General features: G+C 28.5%; 1 long non-coding RNA gene across 1 annotated transcript; it reads left to right on the top strand.

Moving 5' to 3' along the window:
* The first annotated feature begins 14,766 nt into the window (after nucleotides 1–14,766).
* LOC129296002 (uncharacterized) lies at nucleotides 14,767–16,511 on the top strand. Its single transcript, XR_008589678.1, has 3 exons — nucleotides 14,767–15,176; nucleotides 15,541–15,632; nucleotides 16,236–16,511. It is a non-coding gene; the product is annotated as an uncharacterized LOC129296002 (long non-coding RNA).
* The last annotated feature ends 1,954 nt before the right edge of the window (nucleotides 16,512–18,465 follow it).

Raw genomic sequence — 18,465 nt, forward strand, 5'->3', positions numbered from 1 at the left:
AAGTGTTGGTCCCATACCCATATTTTTTAATGGTAGATCACATATCCACTTTTTTATTGAGTCCTGTAACTATATTTATTTTTTAACAAAATCATCTATTAAAAAATTTAAAAAATTAATTTTTTTAAATAATTACTAATTTAATTTTATTAATTAAATTTTAATTCCCATGCTCATTTTTTTTATATATATAACATCTATTATTTTTACAGTAGGCTCCCAATCACATTTTTTTAACATTAAGTTCACACACTATTTTTTTAAACCACACTATTCAAATATTTATAAAAAATTAAATTTATTAAAATCTTACATTCTCTCTATTCCCATTAGATTCTCAATTCATAAAAATTTTAAAATATATAAACATATAAAAAATTTATAGTCAAGCCCAACTCTTAACACCTATAGTTTTCAGATTTATTTGGGTTGGTTTAACTACCCCAAATTATTAAAAATTATTTTATTTTATTTTTATTTTTACTAGGTCCATAAATTGCATCTTTGAATTTTTTTAGCCAATTTATATATTTAATTTTTAAAAATTTATAAAATTATTTTTTTGATAATTTAAATAATTTTTAGACAATATTTATATTTAAATAGGGGCATTGTAGTTCAACACATGTGACTTAATGATCAATTGATGGTTAAGTGAATGAAAATAAAATATTAAAAATAAAAGAGAGGCTTGTATTTTATAACAATCTATCTTAAAAAAAATGTTCATATAGGTTTTAAAAAATAAAAGAGAGATATCATTGATTAAGATAAAATAAAAAAATGTCAAATATTTTACTCATTTTTAATTATAAATCTTATATTAACAATTTAATTTTTGTATGTCTTACATGTTCCTCTTTTATTATAGGGCCAATGTAATTCTTTATCTTTTTTATTTTTACTATGTCATATTTAAAAAATTAATAATATATATATATATATATATAAAGAAAAATTCGGATCCGACGGCTACCGACCTAAAAAAATTGTTAAAAAAGAAAAGAAGTCAAAATGCTCAGCTCACACAGGAATAAAACAAAACGAGAAAAAGCAGATTCGGTGGATGTCATTGTTCACTCAGTATTCATTGGAAGATCCCAAATTTATATAGATATAGATTATTTAGATATCCTTCACAATGTATTTAAATATCACAAGGTGATTTTAGTTTGTTAGATTATCAATGAACCTGTCTCATTTTTTTCTTTGATCCCACCATGTCTAGGACTAGGACATGATTGCCTGAACAGGAAACATACATCTATTCACAAAAAAAAAAAAAAAGTGAAATACACATACTATGGTCAAAAAATAAAAAAAAATGAAAGTCATTTCACGTTGACATTATTATCTCTAGCATGTGATTGCATTACTAGTGAAATTAAATTCAAGATTTGCATGCATATATTCATTATCCAGGCAATTTGTTGATCGTGGGATTTGATCGTGGTACAATTTCGTCATATTCTATATTCGAGTGAGATCAAATCGTGAAGTAAACTTGAAGAGATACCATAATATATACTCTATTCTATGTCTCACATTTTATTTTGTCTTGCTCATATATATGTGGAGGATATGTTTAATGATAAATGTGCAGAGTATATTTGGATAAGATAAATTTAAAGACTAAGTGAAAAGAAATTTTGGTTCTAAACAATTCGAGTTCCTTTGAAGTAAGAAAAACTAGAGTGAGTGATATTCCAAGGAATAGAATATTTGCAAGAGTAATCTTCTTTTCTTAGGTCCTATTGTTTTAGAAGAATATTCAAACTGAAATGAAAAGAGGGAAAGCGAATTCGAAATCCTAATATTCTATGCTGTCACGAATAAACTCAAAAAGAAAATCACATGCACTTGTTTTTTTTTTTTGAAAAAAAAAAAGAGGGACGAGTGATGAGGAATCACAATCTATGTTTTTTAAGAAGAAAATATAACAGTAGTTCTCCATATTTTAATTGTGTTTTACAACCTGTTTGGATTTGCATTTGAAATCGATTATTTGTAAGGAAATCACGTTTTCATAAAAATTCCCCAAACACCTCTAATTTTTATATGATCGATTATCTTAGCCCAAACCATGTTCTGTTTGAAGCTGATCACTCCTACTTTTCAGGATTGTTTATAATTGTTAGGATATCTATTATTTGTTAAAAATTTGAATCTACCTGATATACCCCTTCCATTGGGTGGCTTGTGACTAAATCCCTGTAACCATCATTCTTCAATTTTAATGTGTGTCTTCAATAGAAAATGCAAAGAGAGAGGTGGCTCGATGGGCCAATGGGAGCCAAGGTGTTGGTTGTGAGAAAGTAGGTGAGATGATGTACAGGAAGACGATGCTCCTCTTCTATTTGGGTGATGCTTTCCTTTTCTTTTTATATATTATTCATGTTATATTATAATATAATCTAATTTAAATTTGTACTGTTAATAATATATATGTGTGTTAAATAAATTTATAAATATGGCAAGTACCAGTATTATATTTTTTTGTTAAATAAATAAAAATAAATTTAATGATATTATAAGCAATTTTACTAATAGTTATCCTAAAACTCATGTCAATTATCCAAACATCTCAATTTTTTTCAAAATTAATTTCAAAAAATATCATCCAAATATTATCATGTTATGATATAATCAATTATAATTAAAATCTATTCTATCAATCAATTTTTTTACAATTAATTATATCCAACTTAAATTCAAACACACTCTTCTTTTTAGTCTTGATGATTTTATTTTTTTGTTTACTATCCCATTAGTTTTATCAGTCTACAATATTAGTATCTATTATATTAAAAACGTACATAAAAATTATGAGTAGCTATTGATAGAGTTAATTTTGTTATAACTCTAACAACTTCTTTGTTGACATGGGAAAATATTTTGATATGAAAATAAAGTAACCAGTGTGATTGAGAATAAAATGGAAGAGAACAGACTCTCTTTTATATTTATGTGAGGGACAAATGTGAAATTAAGTACAATTCAATAAAAGAATTAATAGAATTAAGTCAGAAAAATTAATTATGTTGGTGTCAGTCCAAGGTCCTTGCGTGCATTTTCAAAATTGTAGCCAGTGACTGATATTTTAGACAAATCAAACTAAAGAAATTGAAAATAATAGAATAATTATAGGGAACTAAAAACAAAATATAATCAAAGTGCACTTACTCACGGTTGTATTTTCTCTCTTTTTTTTCCAATCAATTTTAATTTCTTTCTTTTTTAAAAACTTCTCATTTCGACTTTACTTGATACGTTTGATGAATAAACATAAATAATTTCAGTTCAAAAGAAACTATAAATATTTCAACATTTTTTATGATAATATATATAGTCATGTAACATAAATATAAGGAAGCGTTTCTAGTCGCAATGAAATGTAAGACCATTTTTTGGCCAAAAAAAAAAAAAGTAAGAGCATTCCCTTATAATCTTAAGATTTGTTATCATTAATTCATTATCACAGTAAGGGCCTGCTTGGTTATGTATTACTTTTTTTAAAAAAAAATTGTCTTACAATATAATTTTTGAAATTGTTTTTCAAAACAAAATAAAAAGAAAATATGTTTTGTTGTGTTAATTTAGAAATAATTTTAAAATTAAAAATTAGCCGATATTGATGGTTGCTAATAGGTAATGGTAGTTGCTTATAGTAGTGATTGATAAGGTGATTGAAGTTTCTAATAACCAAGTGTAATGTATTTTAAAAATTTAAAAATAAAGATGTTTATTTTTGTTCTTGAAAACAAAAAATGAGAATGATTTTTAAAATAATGAAATTTAAAATACAAATCCAAACAATTTTTTAATTTTTTTAATTTTTAAAAACAAAAACGAAACATGCTCTCATTACCTAGATTCCTCCTAATCCCTATCAGCCAAGGGCGTTGGATTTGTTGCTTTTTTCACTTCATTTCAAAAAGTCAAAGATAATCCTCCTCTTTTCACAAATCTTAGGATACGCATCATTAAAGACTTTGATGATCAAATTCTTTTTTTTTCTTCCCTGGCCAACGTGATTAAATTCCTTTATGGAAGTTGAATTTTTATATGACGGCATCGGTTGGCCCACATAGTTAAAAATTTAGAGAATTTTAACATCTAAGATATCCCTTATTGCTCTTGGCTAAAGAAACGCAAAAGCAACCCACGTTTGTAAAGTGATCTTTAGGAGGCATATTAACCTAAATAAGTAAATATACTCTATTAAGTGTCTTATTGGCAATTTTTTTGTTTTATTTTTAAGTGTCATTTTACAATTTCAATGCAAAATTAAATATTTTATATTCACTTTTACCCCTATTAAGTAATTATTCTAGAAAGTATAAGTTGTAGCCCCCAAATTTTGAGTTAAAATAACCCAATTTTTATAATTTCTTGATTTGAAATGACTTAATTTTTATATTTTTTTTACTCCGTGCCTCAATCTTTATAATTAATTAGCTATAAAGATTGAGTTATATTAAATTAAAATTTAAGGATTAAATTAAAAATTATATTATCTCTTATTAATGTGAAGTTTAATGCATGGTATTATCTAGCTCACAAAAAGAAGTCCAAGATACAACCAGGACAATTTAGTTAAAATTAAGATTAAAATATATTTTTAATTCTTTAATTTTATATAAGGTTTCATTTTTGTTCTTTAATTTTAAAAATATATTTTTAATCTTTTAATCTTAACATGTTTAGTTTCATCACAAAAAAAATTGCATTGAACTTTTAAATATTAATAAAATATTTTTAAATGTTAACTTACCAAGTTTAATTTTTTAAATAATAATGATCAGCACAAAAAATAATTATTTAAAACTAACGGTGTTATATTAAATGACTAAAAATATATTTTATAAAATTAAAATATTAAAATAAAATCTTATATAAAATTAACAGACCAAAAGTATACTTTAACTTAAAATTAATAATTTATTTATTCATAATGTTTCTCAATCCTTGTATCAAAACCTTAAACGATAATATCGGATTGAGGGAGCATCTGCGAATAGATAATATTGTTCTGATAATATTCAATTGGGTTGGGCTTTGGCTGATATGACATCCTAAATATGATGGTTGATGCCTCTCCTCCTTATCATAATGTCACCCAAAAATAAAAAAAAAGTGGAGGATTATTTCAAGGGATAAACGATTGAGACAGTTTCTATAATAAGACAACAACAGTAAAATTTAGAGAAATATTAATTATTTTCTTAGTATTTTATCATTTATTAATATCTCAACTTGCTCTTTTCTTTTTATACTATATCTTAACCTAGAATTAGAGGGAAGCCCTCCTCCACACCTTTGTTGAGGAGGTGTGGAATCTAAACTGTCCAGTAATCAAGACAATACATATTTAATATTTTTTATTTTTAATTTTTTAAAATAAAATTATATAAATTTTATGACATTTTAATCAATTTATTTATCTGTTTGTAATTTAATATAAATAATTCATATTTAATATCAAATATTTTATAAATTAACTTTTTAGACATATTTAATATAAAATTTTTTGATGAATTTGTTCACCTGTTTGTACAGTCCATATCTAATATAAATGGTTCATATTTAATATCAAATATTTTATAAATTAATTTTTTAAATATATTTTAAAAATTTTAATAAATTTGTTCACTTGTTTGTACAGTCCAGATTTAATATAAATAGCTCATATTTAATATTTAATATTTTATAAATTAAATTTTCAGATATATTTTAAACAGCATAGGTTCAATATTAAATTTTTTATAATTTTATAAATTAAATATGGACTATTTGTATTAAATTTAGATTATCTAGACTAATAAGTAAATTTATTAAAATTTATATATTTTTTATTTTAAAATATATAAAATAAAAAAATAAAAAAAATAAGTTTGGACCATTTGGAAGGTTCAAATTTAATAAGGGGGTGGGAGGAGGGCAGGAGGAGGGAAAGCAAATCCATCTCAACCCACCCTTTGTTATTGGATGAATAAAAAAAAGAGGAAAAGAGGAAAGTGAAGCGAAATGACCAATGAGGATTATGTTTAGTGAAAAAAATTGATATCTTACAATTTGACAAATTAAAATTTAAATCTTTATTAAAAAAGGTGCTCACATTTAATGATTTATTATAACTCAAACAAAATTATCTTTAATAGAAAGATATATATGAGTCATAAAAAAAAACAAAGAAAAGTGAAATGATGTGATTTTTACTCATTATGCTTTGTTGAACAAGAGAAAACAGGAAGGCAAAAAAATTGTTAATGTCATATGGATAACAATAATTTTTTTATGTGTATGAAAAAAATTTTTACATTATAAAACTTAATATTTTAACATATTATTTATTTATTTTCCATCATATATTATTAACATGTTAAAAATATAATTTCAAATTAGTCTATCAAAATTTAAATTTTATTTCTAAAATTAAAAATATACAATAAGTTAAAAATTTTAAATTACAATCAAATATAAGAAAATGGATTAAGGTAGGGTGGGAAATGAAAAAAAAAAATTGTAGGTAAATGTGGAATTGAAATTTTATCTCTGAAATCACCCCATTTTTGGATAGAAAAATTAGGAGAAAAAAACATTTGGATCTCAAATGTTATCCTTCTAATTTCCTCTTCCTCCCATTTTTCTTCTTTCATTGTTATTATTGTTGCTCTTATCATTAATGTTAGAACTAGTAGTAATAGTAGAATAAGAAATGCTTATTTATAATTTTATATTTTTCAAATTTCTTCTTATCATAATGATGATCATACTTTAATTTTTCCTTATACTTGTCTTAAGCAGATTATTGTCTTAAGCAGATTATTAGGGAAACACAAATTCAGAATTATAGATGCAATGTGCATTATTGATCCTTCCTTAGATCAAGATGATAATTCTTTTATGAAAGAAGAAGATCGAAGTGGTAACTGGCAACATCTCATACCATAAGAAATTGCAGAATCAATTTTAGATTGACTAAAGATAATTGTTTATGTCATTTTTATTGTTAAAAAATTAATTTTGATATGTCAATAAAAAATATTTGTGAACATTTAAATGCTAACATTTTTTGATGATGAAACTAACTGTATTTGAGTTAGAAAACTAAATTTTTTTTATAAAATTAAGAAACTAATAATTAAAACTTTTTGAAGTTAATTAAATGACCAAATGTGCACTTTTGTTGGTTATTTAATCTTCTTCTTCAACCACGTGTCAAGTGTCAAGTTAGTGATATCATCAAATATCGATGGATATGGATTATGATGATCACTTTCATGGGATTATATGAAAATAGAGGCCTCTTCTGCATCACACAATAATTAATCACCTTGATGGCTCAATTTCTGTGCTAGGTTATTGTCATCGTTACATTATTTTTACGTGCATATATTGGCAAAAAAAATTACGTTCAATTAATTTTTTTAAAGTATTAGCATATTTTGGTTTGGATTAAATTCGTGGCCAGATAATTTGTTATGTGCGTCTTCATATATAAACGTTATTTAAAATGTTTAGCTATTTAACAATCAATATCAATAGTAAATCTTAATTAACGTGCAGAGCCGCGCATTTTATTCAGATCATATCAAATCAAGACAAGATAAACAAATAACAAAACCTTGAATTATCACATAAATTAAAATAAATCAAATCAAATCAAATCAAATCTGATCTGCCCAATAAAATCCTTCTAATTCTGCAGTCATATATATCCTCCACTATATACGAATAGCGAAACGATAAGTTGTCTAACAAGATTCAGAAAAGAGATTGAATAATCAAAGAGTTAGAATAAGGAGAACAAAGTATTTGATATTCAGAAGTACTTTTTTTTCCCTTACTTTTGATTCACTCTGTTCTTAGATTCTGATTGCAAGTTAGTTCTGAATTTTACATAATGAATTTTTAATTAATGGGGATTTAAGTTTATATATTGATGCAATCATGGTAATTGTTCTTATGCTCAATTGTTTGCATTAAGCTGTTGTGAGTACCTCCCCTTCTCATGGTTTTAATTAATTTGTAGAAAGAAAAATTCTTTTCATCATATCATATTGCTAAGTTAATTAGCAGTAAAATTTCATGGAAAGCTCAACAACTTATTTATGATCCTTTTGTTCAAAGGATAAATGAAAATAGAAAAAAATTATGCATTGGTTACAAGTAAGTTCCACAAGATAGTGAGAATATTTTCTAATCTCATATGACTTGATTGTGATTAATTTTTCTTCTAAAATGGCACAAATACTTGTATGCTATTTTTGGATGCATAAGGATTTGGATTTGGATTTAAATTTGAGTCAAATATATTGTTTGGGGAATTAAAAATGTATGGTTTTGGATTTAAGCCAAATCCAAATCTAAGTTTTACCTCAATCTTTTTGTAAAATCATTTTTAAACCCCTAAAACTTACTTCAATCTCTTTATAAATTACTAGCCTATTGATGATGTTGAACAATAATACATTGCTAGCAGCGACAGGATTGGACCGCCATTGCCGTCAATTGGGATCAAACCGCTGTTGGCCACTGAGACCAGATGGCCGATTTCCATCTAGACTGAACCACTAACGTCAACTAAAATTAGAAGACCAACTTCCATTGAGATTGGACTGCAGGCAACAAATGAGACCAAAATCCTAATAGACTGAAAGTTTGACTTTCATTGAGACCAAATTGCCAGCATTAATTGGGACTAGAGTGCAAGTGATGATTGGGACTGTACGGCTGACTTTCACAAGAACTGGACTATCGACGCCAACCAAGACAAGACAGCTGGTTTTAACCAAGACAAGATCACTGGTGTCAATCGGTATTGGGTAGCTGCTTATGACTAGGATTAGACAATCGGATCCTATTGCAACCTAGATTGATGACTTTGATCAAGACTGAAGTGGTGACCTCGGCTGGGATCAGATTGCCATTGCCAACCAAAACAGGACCACTAGTATTGACCAAGACTGGAGTGTAGAAGATGACTAGGATTGAATGGCTGACTTCTACTAAGACCAAACTGTCGACTCCAACCAGGACAAAAGTATAGGCGATGACAGATTAGACAGTTGACTTTCACTAAGACCAGACTGCCGTTACATATTGGTCATTTGTCTTAAACCTGTTCAATCCCATTTGGCATTGGCGGTCTTTTCCCAATCAATGCCAACGGTCTTATCTTGATTAGCACTTGTACCCTGGTCCTATCAGTGCTGGTAGTCAATGGATGTTAGCTGTCCAGTCCCAATTATTGCTTGCATTTTGGTCTTGGTCGGCACTAGCAGTCCTGTTTTGGTGGAAGTCATTCGTTTTGTCTGAATCTTGTTAGACAACTTAAATTATATGTATAAATTATATTATATTAGTGTTATTTATGTATAAATTATATTATTTTTTTCCAGGATGTGAACTGTTAATAATTCAAGCAAAAGCACAATCAATGCAAGAATTTAATTAAAAAAGTTATCACCAATTATTTACTATTTTTTCAAAGACATTTGTAAATTATTTTTTATTATTTGTATAACTGCTTTTCTTAATATAGTTATGATTATTTTAGCTCAAACAAACCATGAGGCTTTCTAATTAATTATAAAATAATAACAATATTTTAAAATACTTTTATAAGAATATTTTAATTGTTTATTAATAAGTTAGCCTTTAATCATTAAGGTAAACAAATGATCATTATCGTTTACCAGCAATTTTAATATATACGCATACACACCTTTATATTTTATTAATAGCAGGTAAACTCTTTCGATTTTATGTTATGAGTTTAGAGTTCACCTTACTCTATAATGAGTTTACTTAGAATCATGATTTTGACAACCTTGGCCCAAGGGCATTTTGATTTTTTTTTATTGGAGAAATTAATTACAATCAAGTTCCATGGTCTTGAGAATATTTTCAAAAATTCATGAATTTTTTTATAAATAAATTCTTTATTTGGGATTTATATGTAATTTTCCCATAAAAATATACAAATATATATAATAACCAAAATAACATGACCATTAACATTCCTTAGAACATACCACAATTTTAGATTACATGCAATCTTTTTTCTCTTCATAATTATATTCAAATTTTTCTCATCTATTGTGTTTATTAGATTTATATAAGGGCTCAAATTCCATCCTGTAAACATTACATTGACGACATGACCATGGACGTGCAAAACAACACAAAAAAGCATAAACATAGTCGAAGTAGGAATTGGCAACATCTCATACCAGAAATTTCAGAATCAACGTATCTTACGAAGATTATGCCGCAGTGATTACTTGAACTTCGGTTTAGTTTGTTCATTTTGGCAAACTATGCTTTCTAATGCCATCGCAAGCAAACATTAATGCCACATCCCATTCCCAAATTTCACTACTATTGCTTTGTCATGGTTTGAAACCTAACCTGGATTATTGCTTCTTTGATCTCAACAAACAAACAATTCTTTACCCTGCAAATAATTTATTATATCCAGGAAACCAGTATGTTCTTGGCACAATTGATGGATGGTTAATGATGTCTCAAGGTACATGTACTAATCCTCGATGCTTGTTCTTCAACCCTGTTTCGAGTGCCAAGGTTATGTTACCATTAAAAATGCATGATCACATCACTAAAATGGGGGCCTCTTCTGCACCACGAAATAATAATTGTCTTAGTGATCCTGTTTTTGTGGTAGGACTTAGTCTTAGCAATATCGTCTTTTGTAAATTTACTGATAAATCATGGAACATATTTGTTCTCGGAGGACCAAGACTACTGTGTCTCGACAAAGTAGTCACTGGCAGTTTATTCTATTTCTTATTTGATAGAAATATATAGAAACGCTATTGAAATTTATAGTCTTCGTGCATGACTTGGATAAGACGAACGAGAATAATCCTCCTCAGACTAAGAAACTTGTTGTCCGTTTCCCCGAACCAAAATTAGACGTTGTAGAAGTTGTATTTAGAATGAATAATAACACGGTATATTTCGATCCCGAAACTCTTAGATTGGCTCATGTTGTTTCGGAAGATCCAATGCTTGTTGTGATTGAAAGTAAGATTTATAGTTCTATTGTTCATGGCGAGGAAGATTTAATTTGGTTGTTTCAACTCAGATAAAAGGATTTACGGTGTTGAAGCTGAACAAAACTGGAGATCGACAATCAACATCAATGGGTGGAGGTTGAAGATTTGGGTGATAGTTTCATGTTGGTTGACAACATGAAGTATAGGTTAATTTCAAGTGTTGGCTTCCATGGAAATGTTAGAAGAAATTGCATTTACTTTGCAATAATTCAAGAACATGATCGTCCTTCATGAAAGCTTGATAGTGGGATTTTCTGCTTCGCTGACAAAAGCATTCATTCACCCAATGTTCCAAAATCTAATAGTTGGCCCAGGTGTTTGCGGTTTATGCCAAACAATCTTTTGTAGTTTTCTGAATTTCTTTCCTTTTATTTTATTTTATTTTTGCAAATTACTGTTAGAAAAATGGAAAGATTTTGCATATTACTTGATCATATCACTCTCATAAAAAAATAAAATAAAATTTCAAGGTATATTTAATTAATTTTAGCGTGTATAATATTGTCAAAAGATTTATATGAGGAAGTATATATATTAGTAGTTGGGAACAAAATGGTCCTTATTCTTGAAGCTTCTAATTTCTATTTCCTCAATTAGAAGAGACATGAATGATTTCACAATGCTAGAGGTCATCTATGTTATAACACAGATATTCTAGCCCTGCAGAGAATGCTTTGGTAGGGTTTTGACCCTCCTCTCATTCCTTGAGGGTTCTCCACGCGGGTGTAGCATGTTGTCGGTGACACCTCTTTCACAACATAGGTCGAGCATATGGGTTAATGTGTTTTGGTTTGGTGTGCTGGTGACTATAGGTTTTGGGGTGTGTGAGTGGGGGGATTTTGAAGAGCCGTGATGGTGCTTTGGGGAGAGTAAGGGTTGGCGGGGTGTTGGAGGCTTGGTATTGTCACTACATTTGGAGTGGAATGTCAATTCAAGTTGCGATCGCCATAGAGATTGGAGGGTGTATTGATTTCAACAGCAACGGAGGGGATGAAGATTGTCGGTGGGTTCCTTTGGGGATTGTAATTTCGGTGCAGGGACTGTGAGCGAAGAAATTTTTGGAAGGGATGAAGTGGATTAGACAAATTTTCAAGGATTGGGGCTTCGACTTCTGCGGTTGGGTGGCTAGTGTTTTTAACTCATCTAAACTAGGTACTTTCTTCATTGTGGATCAATGTTGATTGGTAGAGCTTGATCTTGGTTTTCACCATTGCTATCTTACTGTAATTTAGAGAGGGCTCTTGTGGGATATAGATTGGTTGGACTGGTTTTATTTGATTTGGTGCCTTATCGAAAATATATTTTACTTGTTGATATTTTTATCTCTTTACTACTATGGTTTGTGGGAGGCTCTTGCTAATGAAGGTGGTTCTTGCAATTTTGTCCTTATCTATATTATGACTGTGGTGCGTATTAATTTGCTTGTTGCTTTTTGCCTTGGGTGGCCCTATCTTGGCTATATTTTAGCTGATTACTTTAGGTTTATAGAGGGAAAAATAAAGGATGTCTAAGGTGGGTTCCTCTTGAAAAACTACTATCAATTTTTGATTTTCTCTTATGGAGTTAAGGGGAGTTAGAGGAGTTTGTATGTGTTCCACTAGTGTAAACTGGTTTCAAGGATACATTATGCTTTGATGGGAATTGCTTGGCTCCGATGGATTTCTTTTTTAGTCTTGGCAATGCTATGTGGCAGTATAGCTTCAAGTGGCAACCAAGTTTGTTTGGTGTTATTTCCTGCATGGCTCTTGAAAGAATGTGCCTAGTAATTGATTGGGTGCTTACACCCTCATCTCTACTTGTTCTCTTCCTAGCTTCTGGTTGTGAGATAGATACGATTGCTCGTTATCTTTCTCTTTTTTTCCTTACATTTCATTGGCTATTGTGCTTATTTTTGATATTTTTTACTTCTCTTATCAGTTATCCCATCATGATTTTTTTTAATGAAAATAAATTTTAGATATAACTGATAATAAAATCTTCCCCTGCATTGCATCTTTGCTTCAGGTGAATTCTAGGATTTTGGACGAGACTTTACTTGACTTAGAAGTGTTGATCCATTTAATAGAAGTTTCAAAGAATTATTATAATTGTCCAATTAATTATATAAGAAAAATTAATTAGAAGGTCCTTCTAATTTTTATCAATTTTGAATTAAGTCTCTATAATTTATTTTATTTTAATTAAACCCATATATTTTGATCAATTAAATATATTTGTCCTTGAAGGTTAAGAATATTAATGAATGATTAATTTTTCAAAAATAAAAATTTTAAAATTTATAAAAATGAGTTGATTTAATGCTTTTAGCCTGAAAAAGCAAAAACAAAATTTGATTTTAATACAATCTTTACAGTTTCATTAATTTTTTATTAAAATGATACAAATATAAAATTTTAAAAAAATATAACATAATTATATAAATTTTGAGCAATAAAAATTATGTAATTAATTGTAAATTATATATTTTTTTAATAAAAAATATAAAAAATTTAATTTCATTTTTAAAAGAAAATTTAACAATTTTAATTTTTCAGAATTAACATATTTAATCAATCAAACTATAAAGATTTAATTAAAATAAAATAAATTACAGATACCTAATTTAAAATTGAGAAAAACTAAAATTATCTAGAGGTTAATTTTCCTCATTATTTATGATATGACTGTATTGGTTTTTTTTTTTTTTTGCTAAAATATACATTTGGTATTCTAATTTTATAAAAGATTTCAGTTTAAACCCTTAATTTTATAAATTATATTTTTAGTTCTCTAAATCTAATAATGTTAGTTTAAATATTTATTTTTTTGCTAATCATTATTAATTTTTAAAAAATTAGACTTAATACATCCATATTTGAAAATGTTTTGTTAATATTTAAATGTTCATTATAGAAATTTTTTGTTAATGAAACTAATAATGTTAGGATTAAAGGTCTAAAAATATACATTATAAAATTAAAATATTAAAATAAAACTTTATATAAAATTAAAGAATTGAATGCATACTTTAATTTTTTTTTTTTTGGGTTAGCGATTGTATTGGTATTAATTGGTCTCGGTTTGATTAACAGGGACATTGGGTCAGCCAGATTTATTTCTGGGCTTTTAACAGGAATCTTGGGCCAATCAACTTGTTTTTGGGCATCGGGCCAATTAAGATTTCCGACCCAATTTTGCCCTAATCCTTCTTCAACTCGGTTGTCCCTGATGCGTCTGGTATCGTTCCGTTGTGCCTTTCCGATCCGCCTGCGGTATCAGTAATATTGCTTTACTAACAATTGGCCTCCTCAAGCGGCTGAGGAGGAGGAGGCAGAAATTAAATCGATGATGAGGAATCCATCTCACAAATGGGCATACATTCGGATCATCACCGGTACAATCGTCGGAGGGATTCTCGGTTTCTACGTTATGCATCGCCTTGAAACTAATTATAAGGTAATCTCTCGCCTCCTGCTTTCCATCCTTCTGGAATGAATAAGATTTGAGATCGTTCGGATTTTTAAGCTACCTGATGGGATTTGAGATCATGTGCTTTTTGAATGTCTCTTTCTCTTCTTGTCTTGTTTCTAAGTCTAACTAATGGTTGATGACAGGAGAAAATGAATGAAAGACTAAGAAATTATGAAGCTGAATTGCAAAGGAAGAAGCATGAAAGACTGAATGAGTTTAAAGAAGAATCGTCCTAACTCTCCCATTGAGTGACAAGCCTCTTGTTTAGTTTTCTGAAATTGAACTGTAGAACAGGCAAACTTATTAATTTGATGAAAAGAAATTTTAAATATAACTTATAAATAAAAGCTTTCGCGGATTGCATCCTCCTTAGAACGGAGAAGAAAAGGTATTGCCCATCCAGACGCCTGGGTGAATTCTAGGATTTTGGACGAGACTTTCATGCTGACAATTAGGAATGGGAAAGAAATGACCAGATGATCCAGCAGAGCAAGGAGAAGTGTCGGTTCTACAGGAATCAGCAGAAGAACATTTTGGAATCGGTTACAGAGGTCATCGACATTGATGCCATCATCGAACAAGCAGACGAGGCTGGGCGTCTCTTCTTCTCCAACCACCTGCCCCTGACCTCCCCATTAGTCTGTGAGTTATTTTCTATTCAATTTGTGACAGCGAGAGTGCGTTATTTCCCCTTTCCCCTTCCCCCCCTATTTTGATTGCAAATTCATCTCGATAACTAAGCTGGGTATTTTAACGGTAGAGCTTGAAATCTACCCTTTGGCTAAGTTAACGTTTTATTTTGATGCTATTGAGATTCTAGACCGCTTCACTTTTCAAGATTGAGGGGTGAAAGTTACGGTTCGTGTGATCACTTGATTGATAAGTTATCTTAGCTAATTTGACTCGTGATGGTTTCGTACTAAAGATGACTGATTAATCACAACTCAGAAGAATAATATATGAGGAATGTTTTTTGTTTCACATATGTTGAATGATTACGTTTCAGACTTGAGGAAATGAGAAGCTTGTCCTCACACCCATTGTGAAGAATCTTGGATACCTGGAGACAGCTTGGGCGAGTTGTTGAGTAGTGATTTGGTGAGTTGATATCCTGCATCACAATGACTTAGTTACTTGGGATAAGGCTGTATTGTTTTTTGTTTTTGAGATTGGGGGCTCATTCTTTTGAGTAGTAGTTGAAAAATGTTCAAAGATTTGCAGGAGAAAAAAATATTGACTATTGAACCCCAAAATAAAAACTATTGGTATATATGGACAATTAGCCTGTGGATAGTCATGAGTTACCTTTTCATTTTGCCAATAAACTGACTCTAGAGGTAGAAAATATTGGCATGCTACAATTGCATTTGCTTTTCACTTCCTATTTACTTTCTTCTCGTGACTTACATATTGAGTGAATGTTATGTACTGACAAGTTGAAGGCAAGATCCTCTTTATGAAGTCTTAAATAATATTTTTTTTCCTGTCTTATTTTTTCAAATTGAAAAATCTCAAAACCTCTTTTGAAATCATTATACGGATAATTTAAGTTTGTTTTCCTTCCTGACATTTACAGTTGATTACTGCAATCTACCGTTATTGACTTCTGTCTATCTCTGTTTTCAAGACCATGTAATTCTTTAAAAGCCAATTCATTATATTATTATTGAAGATGCAAATCTCTTGTATTTTCTTAACCAGCTTGTGATGGTTGTTGATTAGCGAGAGTCCACTTTTTTACCGCTGTCCTGATCTCGAGGTAAGGAGACTATTTTTCTTGATTGATGAGTTTTGGATTGTGAACTCAAAGTAAGCTGACAAATCTAGAGACTTGAGATCTTTCTTGTCCATGGCAACTCTAAACACAATTGATGTGTAAATGCTTTGCGTTTGCAAAAGTGGAATGAGACCTCTTTAAAAGTGATGCATACATTGATTAACAGAATATAATGATGTTTGGGGTTACATGATACTTTACCTGGTTTTGCTTGATGGAAATTAAGATTTGCACTATCCTTTAAAGCTCATCAAATCATGTTTATGAAAGCCACAAATTATTGCTTGATAATTCTTTTAGTGCCTCCTTGGCTACTTCTTGAAAGTCACGGATGCTACTTAAAAAACAATACTAGCTATAACCTTTATCTTTTACCAATTCAACTTTTACTATTTAGCCTTTCCTTTAAAAAAAAAAAAAACCTTAAATACCTGTGGACATCTCATATTATCATGTTTAAAAGAATTCCATGAGAGCTACTCAATCCAAGAAATAAATTTTTGCATGCACTTAGTGCACCATGTCATTCATACTTCATCTAATAAAAATATGACATTCAGAGGGTATTAAATATAAATTAATTGTGCCATTAATGATAATAGAGAGAAAGTAAAATTTAAATATGCATTCTATTGTAAAGATTTGGATAAATGAGCAAATTATCCTTTGAATTTTAGGTCCAATAGTACAATAGGTCTTGAACTTGTTTATTATGTAAATTGTTCTTTCAACTTTTAAAAATAATGTAATCTAGCTTTTGCCATTAGCAAAAGTTAATAGTTGGCAGAAAAAAAGGACCTCAAAAAGTTACAAAGAGAGATCAATTTTTTTTATCATTTTCTATAATTTTTTAGACTGTGTTTATTATTTTTGTGTCCTTTATTATAATATTCTTATCATTTTCTATAATCCTTAAAGTTATTTTTTGGTCAATTAACAATTAAATTAACAAAGAGTTAACAACAATTGCCACGTTACATTATTTTCAAAAATTAAAAGAACAATTTGTATAATATGAGTTTATGGTTTATAATGTTATTGAACTTAAAGTTTTGGAAATAATTTGGTCATTTAGCTTAAAGATAAAGTCATTAAAAATAATAGCACATAAGATTTTGTTTGATTAAATTGGTACAATTTTATTGAATGAAGCATTGATAATTTGATACATGGGTTCATGTAAGAATTTCTCCATAGAGATGAAATATGAATAAATGTCTAGGTTGAAACGTTGTTGGTGTAATTTTGTGATTTAAATAAAGTCAAGAGAAAATGAATATAATTTCAATAATTAACAATATCATATAACTGCACCTTATTTCTCATGCACAATTCATTGGGTTAGACCTTGACACAACCTGGCCATTGATAATGCATCGATCATGTGTCATATATTATAAGTTAGGCAGCGAACAACTAGACAGAAACCAATGTGATGCAATATGAGTTTTCTAAACAATGGATGTTCAATTTGATCAGATTCAGAAATATTTGTAAAAACCAAAGGTTATTAGTACTTTTTCTATCTCAATTCATAAGATACAATAAAAATAAATTTTATTCCATTAGGTGGGTTTGCTATATATATTGTACGATGTTATTGTACTTTATCATTTATTAAGCCTTTAAAAATTTTAATTAAGAGGGTTAATTAAGAGGTTTCGATCAACAACTCAATTTGTAAGATATTTTTAAATAAAATTATATATATTAACTTTATAAAAAAATTATACATATTATTAAAGCTTATTAAATATATGTTATGACTTTATTCTTTCAAAATAAAAATTTAAACTCCAAAAATACTCTTAATTTAACTATTCATTTGTGAAAGAATATTAAAAAGAGAATATAATGAGAAGAAAATATTAAAAAAATATTATTAATGAAATTTTATTTTTATTGAAATATTTTATATTTTGACATTTTGAATATCTAAAAAAAATGTCTAATTATTTGGGACAGAGATAGGATAATGTTAATGTATCTAGAAATGATAATCAAGAACTCTTAGATAATTAATGAAACAATTATAACTTATTTTTTAAAAAAATGTTCTTGTCGCTTACACTCTTAGCCTAAATAATATATTTAATTTGATTAAGGATAATTTTGAAAAGTAATAAAAATTATAAATTTAACTATTTTCTTTAA

The sequence above is a fragment of the Prosopis cineraria genome, unplaced genomic scaffold (genome assembly GCF_029017545.1).
Source record: "Prosopis cineraria cultivar Desert tree isolate PC_DT_omini unplaced genomic scaffold, ASM2901754v1 PC233, whole genome shotgun sequence".
NCBI lineage: Eukaryota > Viridiplantae > Streptophyta > Magnoliopsida > Fabales > Fabaceae > Prosopis > Prosopis cineraria.